This window comes from Dasypus novemcinctus, chromosome 3 (genome assembly GCF_030445035.2).
Source record: "Dasypus novemcinctus isolate mDasNov1 chromosome 3, mDasNov1.1.hap2, whole genome shotgun sequence".
NCBI classification, from domain to species: domain Eukaryota; kingdom Metazoa; phylum Chordata; class Mammalia; order Cingulata; family Dasypodidae; genus Dasypus; species Dasypus novemcinctus.
The window spans coordinates 17,541,884-17,555,459 of record NC_080675.1 but is presented as its reverse complement, the minus strand read 5'-3'; the positions used below and the strand labels follow the sequence as shown (position 1 = coordinate 17,555,459).

Sequence of the window (13,576 nt, the reverse complement as noted above, 5' to 3'; positions counted from 1 at the left end):
CATTTGCCTGGCCCTTCCTACATTCAAAATACTGGAAAATTAGGAAGCTGCCGTCAATTGGCATAATTTTGATATGTTTGTGGAGGATAGAAAGAAGGCAAGATCAGGTCCCTGGAGCAAGAAAATTTAATGAGACTTGAGCCACAATTGTAGCTTAGGGTGGACTCAAGCCTGGGGCCCATGGAATCAAGCACTCAGAAGGAACCCTGGATCCATTATGGAGGCGATTTTAGCTGCCTAGGCTACTTAGAGCAAACGTCATGAAATAGTTCAGCTTGAACATTGGGAATTTATTAGCTTACAGTTTTGAGACCAGGAAAATGTCCCAATCAAGACATTACAGTAAGTCCATACCCACAGGAATGGATTAGATTTAAGAACATGTTTTTCTGGGGTACAGACAGCTTTAAACCACCACAGAGGCTGATTTCTTGGGCGTAGAACCCGTCCAAAGCTGTGGATGTAGACAATGGGGCCCAGAAGGCAGGGGACAACAGTTTAGTACAGTTTTCCTTAAATAAAATCTGTATTCAACTTCTTCTTAAGGACCATATGAATTTTTTTTGCAAATTAGGTGTCAATATCTTATGCTCATTTTCTTTTAAATCTAAGTAGGTATGTATATTTTGATACCTCTGTATCTTTTGTATATTGATGTCACTTTGTGACATAAGCTGCAAATACTTTTTTCTCATTCTGTTGTGTGTTTTTGTCTCATTGCTTCTAGGTTTCGAGTTACAGTCAGGAAAATTAGCCCTCCTGGGTTGTAAAGACATACCCATGTTTTCATCTAATTCTTGTTTGGTTTTATTTTTTATATTTAGATTTCTAATCCATTTGGGACTTTCCTTGGTTTACATGTGAGGAATGGATCAAATTTTGCCTTTTTCAATGCAACTATGTTGTTTCAACATCATTTTTTTAAAACCTATCTTTTTCTTTTTCCTCGCTGATTTGACCTTCTGCCTTTATCATATATTAAATTTTCATATGCTCATGCGTCTCTTTGAATTTTCTATTATGTCCCTTTGATCTTTATTAATCCACTATTATCAAACTGTCCTAATTATAGAAGCTTTGTGATATGTTTTCAAGAGTCAGGGCCAGGGAAGTGAATGTGGTTTAAGCAATTGAGCTTCTGCCTACCACATGGGAGGTCCCGGGTTCAGCTCCTGGTGCCTCCTGGAGAAGATGAGCAAGACAACAACCTGGCTTGACAGGCTGGGGCTGCAAGCTGATGCAACAAAATGACATAACAAGGAGACACAAAGAGGAAACACAGTGAAAGAGACAGCACAGCAGGGAGCAGAGGGGTCTCAACAATTGAACACGACTCTCCCACGTGGGAGGTCCCAGGTTTGGTTCCTGGTGCCTTCTAAAGAAAAGACAAGCAGAGAGCACACAGCAAATGGACACAGAGAGTAGACAGCGAGCGCAAACAACAGAAATAAATAAAGTAAATCTTAAAAAGTCAGGGCCTGCTTTTCCCCATTTCTCTTTTTTTATTGTTGGTTTTTTATTTTGTTTTGTTTTTCTTTTGTTTTTTAAGATTTATTTCTCTCTCCTGACCCCCTTATTATTTGCACTCACTGTGTCTGTTCGTCTTCTTTGTTTCTTTAGAAGACACCAAGAACTGAAACCAGGACCTCCGGTGTGGAGGGAGGGAGGTGCCTAATCATCTCCTTTTTTTTTTTTTTTTTTTTTTTTTGTCCCTAACTCTTGGGGCAGTTGTGAGACCTTAAGCCACCTCCATTCCTTGCTTTGTTGTGTCTCTCGTTATGTTTTTCCTTGTGTCTCTTGTTGCATTATCTTGTAGCATCAGCTCACTGCACCTGCTTGCTGTCCTGCACATCCTCTATTTAGGAGGCACCAGGAACCTCTGCTCCCTCCTTTTTTTGTGTCTCTCATTGTGTTTTTCTTCTTGTGTCTCTTGTTGCGTCATCTCGTTGTGTCAGCTTCCTGCACCTGCCTGTCATACCCGCTCACTGCCTTCTTTAGAAGGCACCAGAACTGAACCAAGGACCTCCCATGTAGTAGGCAGGAGCCCACTTGCTTGAGCCACATCCAATTTCTGGTTTTGTTTTGTTTTTTAGGTTTTCCTGGCTATTTATTCTTCCACATAAATTCAACAGTAGACTTGTCTAACTCCAGGAAAATAAAATGATGGTATTTTTTATTGTGATTACATTAAAATTATAAATAATTTAGTCCCCTTTGTCTTTTAACCTTCCCTTATCCTTAGTTTTTTAGGCATGTCTCATTACATTTAGCCTGGTAATCCCTAACTTAGTTATAGGAGTTTAGTGCATTTGTATTCAAGGTTGGTACTTAGATATTTCTTTCTTTGATTTTGAGATTTCTCGTTTCCATGTTTTTCTTTCTTTGCCTTTCCTTTTTTCTATTGGGTTTGCAAAGTACAGTTAATTTCTCATCAAAATGTTATTCTTTATTTAAGAAACTAAAGTTAATCAGTATTTTTCCTTTTCTCAGACAGTTGAGAAATTTTGAACTCTAATTCCATTTACCCCTTCTCTTACATGTTGTTCTTCTCAGTATTTTCATTCTGTTTTTAGGCCTTCAAAATTAATCACTGTCATTATTATTGTTGTCATTATTATTAATATGTTGCACAGCTTGTTTACAGTTAGCCACAGTTTACTGATTTCTTTGCTCTGTTTTCTTTCCAGTATCCCTAACCTTTCAGCTGAGTTCCATTCTCTTTCCTCTACTTTATCATTGAGTAGTTATTTGATTGAATCTCTTTACTGCAATAAACTCTCAATTTATTTTTCTAAAAGCTGTCTTTATTTTTACCCTCATTTTTTTCTTGATAATTTAACTGGATTTAGAATTCTAGGTTGACAATTACTTTCTCACAGTTTTTGGAATACGTTTTTTCATTGTGTTTTTAGCCTCTGTTGCTGTTATTGTGAAATTGCTAATTATTGTTCCTTGACAGAAAATTGTCATTTCTAACCACTTTTAAGATTTTCTTTATCTTTGGTGTTCTGCTGTCTAATTACAATGGGTAAATAGGTGTGAGTTCATTTTTGTTTATTCCTAAAGGGATTTGCTTTACTTCTTCAATCCAAAGATCTGGTTTTTCAAGAATTCGCTAAAATTTTTATAATCTTTATTAGATCATGTTAAACACCCCCCCCCCATTCTATCTTTGGTGTCTTTATTTTCCATTTCTTTGCCTCTGAGTTGTGTTCTAGGTAATTTCTTTAGATCTCTGTTCTAGTTCACTGATTTTATTTTCAGCTGTGAATAACGTGTTATTTTAGTTACCAATTTTTTTATTTCAATGACTACATTTTTCAATTTGGGGCCTCCTAATAGACTTCATGGTTTAGAACACATACCAGAGTCAGACTTCCTGGGTTCAAATTCTGACTCTGTCACTTACTGGCTATGAAATATTGGTTAAATTACTTCTCTTCAGTTTTCCATCTGTTAAATGACGATAATAATACAGCTATTTAATAGTTTACAATGAGGAGTAACTGAATTAAATATGTAGAGAGATTAAAACTGTTAGACAAGTAGTAGGTGCTGTGTGTTTGCTGCAATTATCAAGTTTGCTTTTCTCCTTTTTAATACTTTTTTATCTTTTGGATTTTTATTTTTAAATCATTTTAAATATATTCCCAAATTGGTCAATTATCTGACATTCTTGGCAGTCTGATCCTACCTACCATCTGTTGTGTCTGTTGACTTCAACTCATGAATGATTTGGATTATTTTCTCTTGTATAAGGAAAATTGGGGTTGTAGTTGTCTCTTCATTGAGGTGTTAACTCTGAGATTCCTCATGACCTGACTGGACCTCTCTACCTCAGAGAGATTTTCTTTCTGCCATTCTCTCCAAGGGACTGGAGCCAAAGTTTATGCTAATGTCTTGGCAGCTTAGGACTATTTCCTAACCCAATATTCAGAGGCCAGGTGGAAGAAAAGAAGTGACCAGAGAACTTAGATATAGAAAGGAAAACAAAGTGTAACAAAAGTCAAGAGAAATATTTAAGTGGAGGGGGCGGAATAGGTAATGCATATCACACCCTGCTGAGAGGTCATGTAAGGTAAGGGAAGGTCAAAGAATTGTCCATTGGTTATGACATTGTGGAGGTTTGTGATGGCTTTGAGTCATTACAGTTAGTGGTGTGGGCAGAAGGCTTATTGAAACATTTAGTAGATTGAAGACTAAATAAGATTCTTTGAATTATTGTACTGGAGTTCATATCTAGAGCAATAAGGCAAGAAAAATAAATGAAAGGCATAAATATTGTAAAGGAAGAAGTAAAATCGTCTTTATTTCAGGTGACATAATTGTGCATTTACAAAATCCTAAGGAATTAAAATGACATTTACAGTAGCTTCAAAAACATCAAATACCTAGAAATAAATTTAACCATGTGTAACCTCTAAACTGAAAACCTCACATGGAACACTGCTAAAAGAAATTTAAGACATAGAGATATAGCATGTTCATGTATTAGTATGTTAAGTATTAAAAAGATGTGAGTTGCTCCCAAATTCATTGATAGATATAATCACAATCCCAGTCAAAACCCCAGCAGGGTTTGTTGTAAAAATGGGCAAGCTGATTTTAAGATATATTTAGAAGGACTAAAATAGTCAGAACACCCATGCGCAGTGCTGATGCGTGCAAGGAGTGCCCTGCCACGCAGGGGTGTCCCCCGCGTAGGGGAACCCCACGCGCAAGGAGTACGCCCCCTAAGGAGAGCCGCCCAGCGCGAAAGAAAGTGCAGCCTGCCCAGGAATGGCGCCGCCCACAGTTCCTGTGCCGCTTATGACAACAGAAGCAGACAAAGGAACGAGACGCAGCAAATAGGCACCGAGAACAGACAACCGGGGGCGGGCGTTGAATTAAATAAATAAATCTTTAAAAAAAAAAAAATTTTAAAAAAAGCCAGAACAATTTTAAGGAAGAACAAGCTGATTCTAAAATTTGCATGGGGGATCACAAAGGAACTATCATAGCCAGGACAATTTTGAAGAAGAAGATTTTACCTGATTTCAAGATTCACTATGAAAACATAAGACTGTGGTACTGGCATAAAAATAGATAAATAGATCGATTGAACAGAAGAGAGTCCAGAAATAAACAAAAGGTATCAGTGTAATTCAGAGGAGAAAGGTCTGCCTTTTTCAGTAAATGGTGCCAAGGCAATCAGATATCCATTCAGAAAAATAAACCTTGGCCTTTCTTAGATCATACACAAAGTTAATTTTGAGGTGGATGATAGACCTAAGCAAGAAAGTTAAAACCATAAAACCTCTAGAACAAAACAAAAGAGAATGTACTCATGGTCTTGAAGAGGCAAAGATTTAGTAGATGGGACACAAAATGCATTTGACGTAAAAGAAAAAATAGGTAAATTAAACTTCAGAAATATTTAAAACCTTCTCTTAAAATGCACCATTAAGAAAACGGGCAGGAAGCAGTTGTGGCTCAACTGATAGAGCATCTGCCTAACATATGGAAGGTCCAGGGCCTCCTGACCGTGTGGTGAGCTGGCCCACACACAGTGCTGCCGTGCACAAGGAGTGCCATGCCACGCTGGGGTGTGCCCCATGCGCAAGGAGTGCTCCCCACAAGGAGAGCTGCCTTTGCCAAAAAAAACACAGCCCGCCCAGGAGTGGCACCACACACATGGAGAGCTGACACAGCAAGATGATGCAACAACAACAACAACAAAAAGTGACACAGTTTACTGGTGCCGCATGACAAGAATACAAGCGGACACAGAAGAACACACCGCGGATGGACACAGAGAGCAGACAGTGGGGGGGAATGGGAGAGAAATAAATAAAGGAAAAAAAGAAAACAGAGGCAAAAGCCACAGACTGGGAGAAGACATATATCTAACCAAGGATTCATGCCCATAATATATAAAAAACTAATAAGTTCATGAAGAATAATAAAAAGGCAACCAAATTTTTAAAATTAGGGAAAAGACAAATAGGTACTTCACAAAAGAAGATATCCAAATGGCCAATAATGTGTAAAAAGTTGCTCTACATCATTAGTCATCAGGGAATTTGCATTAAATTAAAGTCATATGCTACCTCCACACACCTACTAGAGTAGCAAAAATTGAAAAGTTGAAAAGAGTGCACATAATTACAAGGATTAGAGAAACAAACTTTATATACATTGCTGTTGGGACTATAAAATGATAAAAACCACTCTGGAAAACTTTGGTAATTTCTAATGAAGTTAAATGTACATGTTCTAGAGAGAGAAATGCATATGTCCATGAAATCACTTGTAGAAGAATGTATGTAGCCTAATACAGAATAGGTAAAATCTGTAAACAACCAAACAGCCATAAGCAGGTGAATGGAAAACTGTGGTATATTTGTAAAATGGAATACTACTCACACACACACAAAAAGAACTAATACACACATCAAGGATGAATCTCAAAAATATTATATTGAGCAGTATAAGCCAGACATAAACAGATGCATATGTATAATTCTCTTTATGTAGAATTCAGGAACAAGCAACATTAATTTTTTTTTGTTAAATACTGGTTACCTCTTAAGGGTTATGGGGATGGTAATTGAAAAGGGTAATTTTAAGGGGGATAGAAACATTCTGTATCTTGATCCAAGTGGCTTTCAAGTGTATGTGTCTTTTAAAAAGTCCTGAAATTGTAAAATACACTTCACCCAAAAAAGAGCTGTTATAAAAAGGAAAATAAGAGTATATAAAGGGGAGCTAAAGAGGTGGAGACATCAAGTGTAAAATTTGTGAAGTGTTTCAGTAAATTGGGTAGTAGCTGAAGGAGATGCGTGGAGTCAAGGAACTTTTTTTTTTCCAGAAAAGTACCAGAATGTGTTTGTATAATGATGGGAATGATCTAGTATAGAGGGAGCATTTGGTGATGCAGGGAAGAGAAAACAAATACAGGAGCAGTGTTTTGGTAAGACAGATACAGGGAAAGAATCCTATAGAGCTGATAGTAAAGCCAGAAGCTGTCAATAAAGTTGGTGGGAATTTAGAAAATATGATCAAGGTTAGAGAGAAAAGATAGAAAATTCATTAGAAATAAGATATATAACTAAAAATACAGAAGCTACTTAATAAAAGGGAAAACTATATAGACCATAATATGTTTGAAAACAAAAACATTCAGTACTCTGAGAAAATATAAATTAGGAAGATTGAAATAAGAAACAATGGACAGCCTAAATTTTTAAAATAATTTTAAATGTATATTCTGAAAAAGAGTTACTGTGTCCATCCAGGCAATTGTATAATTGATTTCTTCACAAGTGTTCAGAGAAGAGATCATTATATAAAGTGTTTTAGAGTAGCTACAAAGAAATTCAGTAGGTATTCAAAAGTTAAACATAATAAACTAGAATATTATGATTTTTAAAAACTGGGGGTGGGTGAGGATTGTCTTTCTAAAAACTGAGTAGATATCACACTCAGAAGCTCTAAAGGAAAAGATTGTAACTTGAGTAACCTTCCTTCCCTCCACCAAAAAAAGGGAAGGAAGAGAGCAAAAAAGTCCTTCTGAACTATAAAGGTCGTCATAAATTTAACAACCTAGGAGAATATTTATGGCGTAAATGTAATATTTATAAAATGCACTGTGTGGTAGGCAGACTGATGGACTCCCCAAAGAAGTCCGCGTCCTAATCCTTGGAATCTTTGAATGTGTCTTGTTACATGGTGTGGCAGTTAAGACATAATTTATGAATTCCAAAAAGAGATAATAGATAATGTTTGTAAACTGATTTGCTCCTCTGGGCATGGTATCTCTTTGATTGTATTAGATTAATCTTAGATGTGCAGTCAATGCTTAGATGTCTGATTAAATTATGTTAAGATTAGGGCTTTGATTTGACCATGTCATTAGGGAGTGTAGGGCTGAGACCCTGCCCCCCTTGGTAGGCTATATAAACAGATGCTCAATCAAGAACACATACCGGGAAGTGGATTTGGCTCAACTGATAGAACGTCCGTCTACCATATGGGAGGTCCAGAGTTCAAACCCAGGGCCTCCTGACCTGTATGGTGAGCTGGTATGCTGTTGCGCACAAGGAGTGCTGTGCAGGGGTGTCCCCTGTGTAGGGGAGGCCCACGCACAAGGAATACACCCTGCAAGGAAGGCCACCCTGTGCAAAAAAAAGTGCAGCCTGCCCAGGAGTGGCAGCGCACACACGGTCACAGCAAGATGACGCAACAAAAAGAAACATACATTCCCGGTGCCTCTGACAAGAATGCAGGTGGACACAGAAGAACACACAGTGAGTGGACACAGAGAGTAGACAATGTGGAGGTGGGGGGAGAAGGGGAGAGAGAGAAATAAAAAATAAATCTTCTAAAAAACACACATAGAAGTAGATACACAGAGGATTCTGCAGCCTGGGGAAGAGAGATGAGCCTGATAGTCTACAGCTGGCCTTATGAAGAGAACAGAGCAGCTGAGCCAGGAAGGAAGGAGCCCCAGAGAGACAAGCCTTATGCCATTTTACAGCTGAGATAAGAAGAAGCTAGGACCATGGAGCCTTAAGAGGAAGAAAGAAAGCTTAATCCTCACAGACATTGCCCACCATCTTGCTTCAACACATGGCCAGTGACTTTGGGTGAGAAAGTACCGTTTACAGTACCGTGAGTTGAACTCTTTAGGGCCTTGTGACTGTAAGCTTCTACCCCAAATAAATACCCTTTATAAAAGCCAACAGAATTCTGGTACTTTGCATCAATACCCCTTTGGCTGACTTATACACATGCCAAAGTGAAATTGAGGGAGCAGACAGAACTACATTTGCTAATCAACTGGCCTTAAAATGGGGAGATTATCCTTCATTATCCAAAAGGGCTGATGTTCCAGCATGAGTGGAAAAGGGAGGAAAATGAGAGAGAGCCCAGGAGAGATGGCAGCATGAAGAGGACTTGGCCTGACCTTGTTGGCCTTAAATATGGAGGCCACAAGCCAAGGAATGAGGGCAGCCTCCAAAAGCTGGAACTGGCAAGAAAAGTCACTAAGTTCGTAGTAATTTGTTATAGCAGCAATGGGAAACTAACACACACTGCATATCAGTAAAAAGACAGCATAATTTAAAAGTGGATAATTTACAGAGTAAAGAAACATTGATGTCCAGTAAATGCGGCTGAAAATACTGAATACCACTAGTAATCAGCAAAATCAAATTTAAACATGATAATTGGCCTTTTAGATTATCAGACATTTTGATAGATACTATCTACTTAGTATTATCAAGGATCTAGTAAAAACGTATTCTATACATGGTTGATAATAATATAAATTGGAAAGATGCTTTAGAGGGAAATCTGACAGAATCTAGCAAAATTAAAGATTATATCCTTTTGTAAACTAAATACAACTTGACTCTTTCACAGTGAGGATGTGTTTCCCTATTACTTGTGAAATTTTTTTTTTATTACATAAAAAGAAACAGAACCCAAGGGCAATACTGAAAAACCTACAGCAAACTGCAACAATAAGGTAACCTACAGTGGCAGTGTGTATATGTGACAGGTGTACTGCCGTGAAGTTTTAAGAAAGGGGTGACAGCAGGGTTGGCTGTAATTAATTATCTCCCCTACTCCCCATCACCATAGCTACTTAAGCTACATCTTTAAGAACTGCCCAGTGTTAATATTCTGCTTTATTACATTTGTCCATGAGAGTGTCTGCTCTCCGCCATGTCTGGTCCTTCAGGAATGTTGTGGCCAAAATTCTCAGTCTATAATTTGTCCCTGCACTCTTTGTGCAGCAGCTGCCTAGACTATTAGGTAATTAATGATGAAAAGAAGTATTTTATCAGCAGACACATGTTCCCATAACAGCAGTCATCCTTGGGGACTTGTAGGTTTTCTAACAAAAACTTAAAAGTAAACCCAGATGGTTGCTCTGACAGGTGTTCAAGCCAGGGTTGAAGAGGCAGCTGCCACATTACCGAATTTTAATCTTTTAATGTCCTCAAGAAGCATGTAGTAGGGTTTGGTCCAGGGGTCTCCTTCATTGCGTCCCTTCTCCTTTCTTGTGATGCTCTTTCCCAAGCACATTATCATGAGCATTCAAATGCGTTCTTCTCAGTGGTGAGCTCCTAGTAGAAATCATGAACTTCATCCTTGTGATTAGAGAACATCACTGGAGGGGAGCTATCTAACTAGTCATTTACATGGATGTCTCTCTTCATCATAGACAGTTGACTCGGGAGGACTTTTAGCGTCAAAGGCTAAAACCCCCTCAGCCTATAGATAGGAAACCTTAGTTTCCTCCCTTTAGAGAAGAGGGTTGATTTAGGCTGTCACAGTTAGTAGAGAAGCCAGGTCTAAAACTTCTAAATCTTGATTCTGGGTCCACAGCTTTTTTGTCAACATTAGCTTTCCTTTTCCCTCCTGAGGTTTCCTTAAGACATTTTTTGGGAGGAGGTTATACATTATTAAATTCACTCTTAAAGGCTCTAGGACTATTTCCTTATTGTGGTCTGAGATCAGACCTCTAATTACAGCCCCACATTGCTCTACAAACTATAGCAGAGTGCTCTGCCACCAGCTGAGCTTGGCAGCAAGTGTCCTATAAAACTGTGATTGAATGACTGACCATTGGTCGATTTAACCCAGGGCTGAGAATAAACATCCCACCCTGTGGTGGCTTTGTAGTGTTATGAACTTGGCCAAGCTGAGCTACGTACTCTAGAATTCCCTTTCTTGTATGATTCTGGTTAGGGTAAGTCCCAGGGGAGATACTTAAGGAAAATTGGAAGGTGGTTGGGTATCAGGAGCCGTTTTTATAATTCACATACGTCATCACTGTGTTTTGGCTCACCCTGGTGGCTGTATGGCAGTGGCTGGACCTGCAGCTATTGCAATCCTCTGTCGGCTTCTCCTCGGCTTCAACTCGTGCTTGTAGGCTCTAACTTGTTCTCCCCAACTTTCTACCCATCTTCTCTTATCTTCTGCCTGCCCTGCAGACTTCAGGCTCCAGCATCAGGCCATCCAGTAGCTGCTTTATCACTTCCTGCAACTGCATAATGTCACTTCCCTATAAACATCTATATACACCTCCTAGTGGTTCTGCTTCTCTTATAGAACCTGCTTGACATACGCCTCCATCCTCCTGAAGCCACCATTTTTATTCACCATGGCTTTTTTAGTGGCTTAGGCAGATCTTCAGCTGGATGGTAGAACTTTAGATATGTAGAATCCAAGGTAAATTTTAGAACCTAAACCCTCTTTGGTGATGAAGCATCAGTCAACACCCAGCACAACCACAGCATTTGATGGGAAAAATCTAATCCAGCAGGAGTCAGAAGAAAAATGGAAAACAAAGACAAAGGGACCAAAACCGTAGAATGAGGGAGCAACAGTGTGAACAGTTAGAAGCCAGGATTGACAGAGGACAGTAGCTCCTGAATGGAGATGAAGCATTTCAGAAACAAAGAGCTTGCTGCAAGCACCCTTGTGGTGTCACCCTGCCTCATGGAAGGCACCAGTGCTTTTCCTGGATCCATACCTCCCCAACTTACAGAGCAGGTGGGATTAGAGTTTGGGAATTTGTATCACATCCTCCTAGCTGCCCCAGGTACCAGTGAACCAAAGTGTTACTCAGAATGTAAAAAAAGGATATTTTCATGGAAAATTCTGTTATCACCTACACAACCTACAAGTGACTTTCAGTCTTTCCATCAGGCATCAATTTTTTAAGGTTACAGATACATGGAATTCTGTTAGAAGCCAAATACAAAGGAGGGACGGGAGGAAACCCTCAGAAAAGTTGTCCTTTTCATGGTCTTGGCTGACCTTTACTTTGGAGCAGGCCTTCAGATCTTAGAACATCATGCAGAGGGAAAAGTGAGAACGGGCCTTCCAACAAATAGGCTGTCACAAATAAAGGGAGTTGTTAGGAAGGCAGTCATCTAGGAAGGGAGAAAGCATCCCTAGGAAGACTACTACGTCAAGTAGTTTGCCATTAGGCCTGTTCTTCACCTATGAGGTCGCCTAGATCTAGAAGCAAGCTATCACCTTGGACTTTTTTTTTTCTTTTTCACTTTATTTTGAAATCCCTTCAGGACAGTACGAAAATAATACCAACCCTAAAGAGAACTCCAGCATACTCCTATCTCCCAGATACCCAGATCCACCAATTTTAACATTTTGTCACATTTGCCATATCAATTCTAGATATTCATTAACATTCTGTCAGTCTTTCTGTGTATCTGTCTATTTATCAATTTTCTGAACTGTCTCAGACTTTGAAAGAAAACATTTTCCTAGAGTCATGCTACTACTTTATTGGTAAACATGCCACGTCTGCATTTTATATCTTTGTGACATGTTACAGAGGACAACGATTGTGGCCTTTGCTTCAAAGAACAGTCCACCCTCCTCAGGATAGTACTTTAACAAGGCAGGGAGGTCTGCAAAGCACTTCCTCCTTAAAAATATGTGTGTGTATGTTGTATACGCACCCATATATCTGAAAAATTTTAAGAGTTTTCTTTAGCTCTGATTTCCTTGTTCCTTCCTCTCTTCTCACAGAACCCTAAACAAGGATCATTCTTTTTACCTACTTGCTACATGTTTTTGGCAGACGGCAGTTCCAGGACCTTGCTTAGAAAAATACTAGATGCTGGGGAAGCAGACTTGGCCCAGTGGTTAGAGCGTCCGTCTACCACATGGAAGGTCCACGGTTCAAACCCCGGGCCTCCTTGACCCGTGTGGAGCTGGCCCATTCACAGTGCTAATGTGCGCAAGGAGAGCCCTGCCACACAGGGGTGCTCCCCGCATAGGAGAACCCCATGCGCAAGGAGTGCGCCCCGTAAGGAGAGCTGCCCAGCGCGAAAGAAACTGCAGCCTGCCCAGGAATGGCACCGCACACACGGAGAGCTGACACAACAAGATGACGCAACAAAAAGAGACACAGATTCCCCTGCTGCTGACAACAACAGAAGCAGACAAAGAAGACGACGCAGCAAATAGACACAGAGAACACAGACAACTGGGGTGGGGGGGAAGGGGAGAGAAATAAATACGTAAATCTTTAAAAAAAAAAAAGAAAAGAAAAATACTAGATGCTCAAGTGAAAGAATCTTGAAATACTCAATTATCCACGAAGTCAGGCTTTGAGAGTTCTGAATAGCGAAGGTTTTACTAAACATTTTTGTTTTGTTTTGTTTTGTTTTGGGGTTTTTTGCTTTTGTTTTTTTTTTTAAGATTTATTTTTTATTCTCTCCCCTTCCCCGCCCCAGTTGTCTGTTCTCTGTGTCCATTTGCTGCGTGTTCTTCTTTTGTCCACTCTGTTGTTGTCAGCAGCATGGGAATCTGTCTCTCTTTTTGTTGCATCATCTTGTGTCAGCTCTCTGTGTGTGCAGCACCATTCTTGGGCAGGCTGAACTTTCTTTCACGCTGGGCGGCTCTCCTTACGGGGCTCACTCCTTGTGCATGGGCTCCCCTATGCGGGGACACCCCTGCGTGGCACAGCACTCCTTGCATGCCTCAGCACTGCGCTTAGGCCAGCTCCACACGGGTCAAGGAGGCCCGGGGTTTGAACCGCAGACCTCCC

General features: G+C 39.7%; 1 protein-coding gene across 5 annotated transcripts in view; it reads left to right on the top strand.

The window, feature by feature from the left end:
- The window catches only part of TDP1 (tyrosyl-DNA phosphodiesterase 1), a 91,752-nt gene that overhangs the window by 56,225 nt on the left and 21,951 nt on the right, over positions 1–13,576 (top strand). The gene's annotated exons all lie outside the window — the stretch shown is intronic.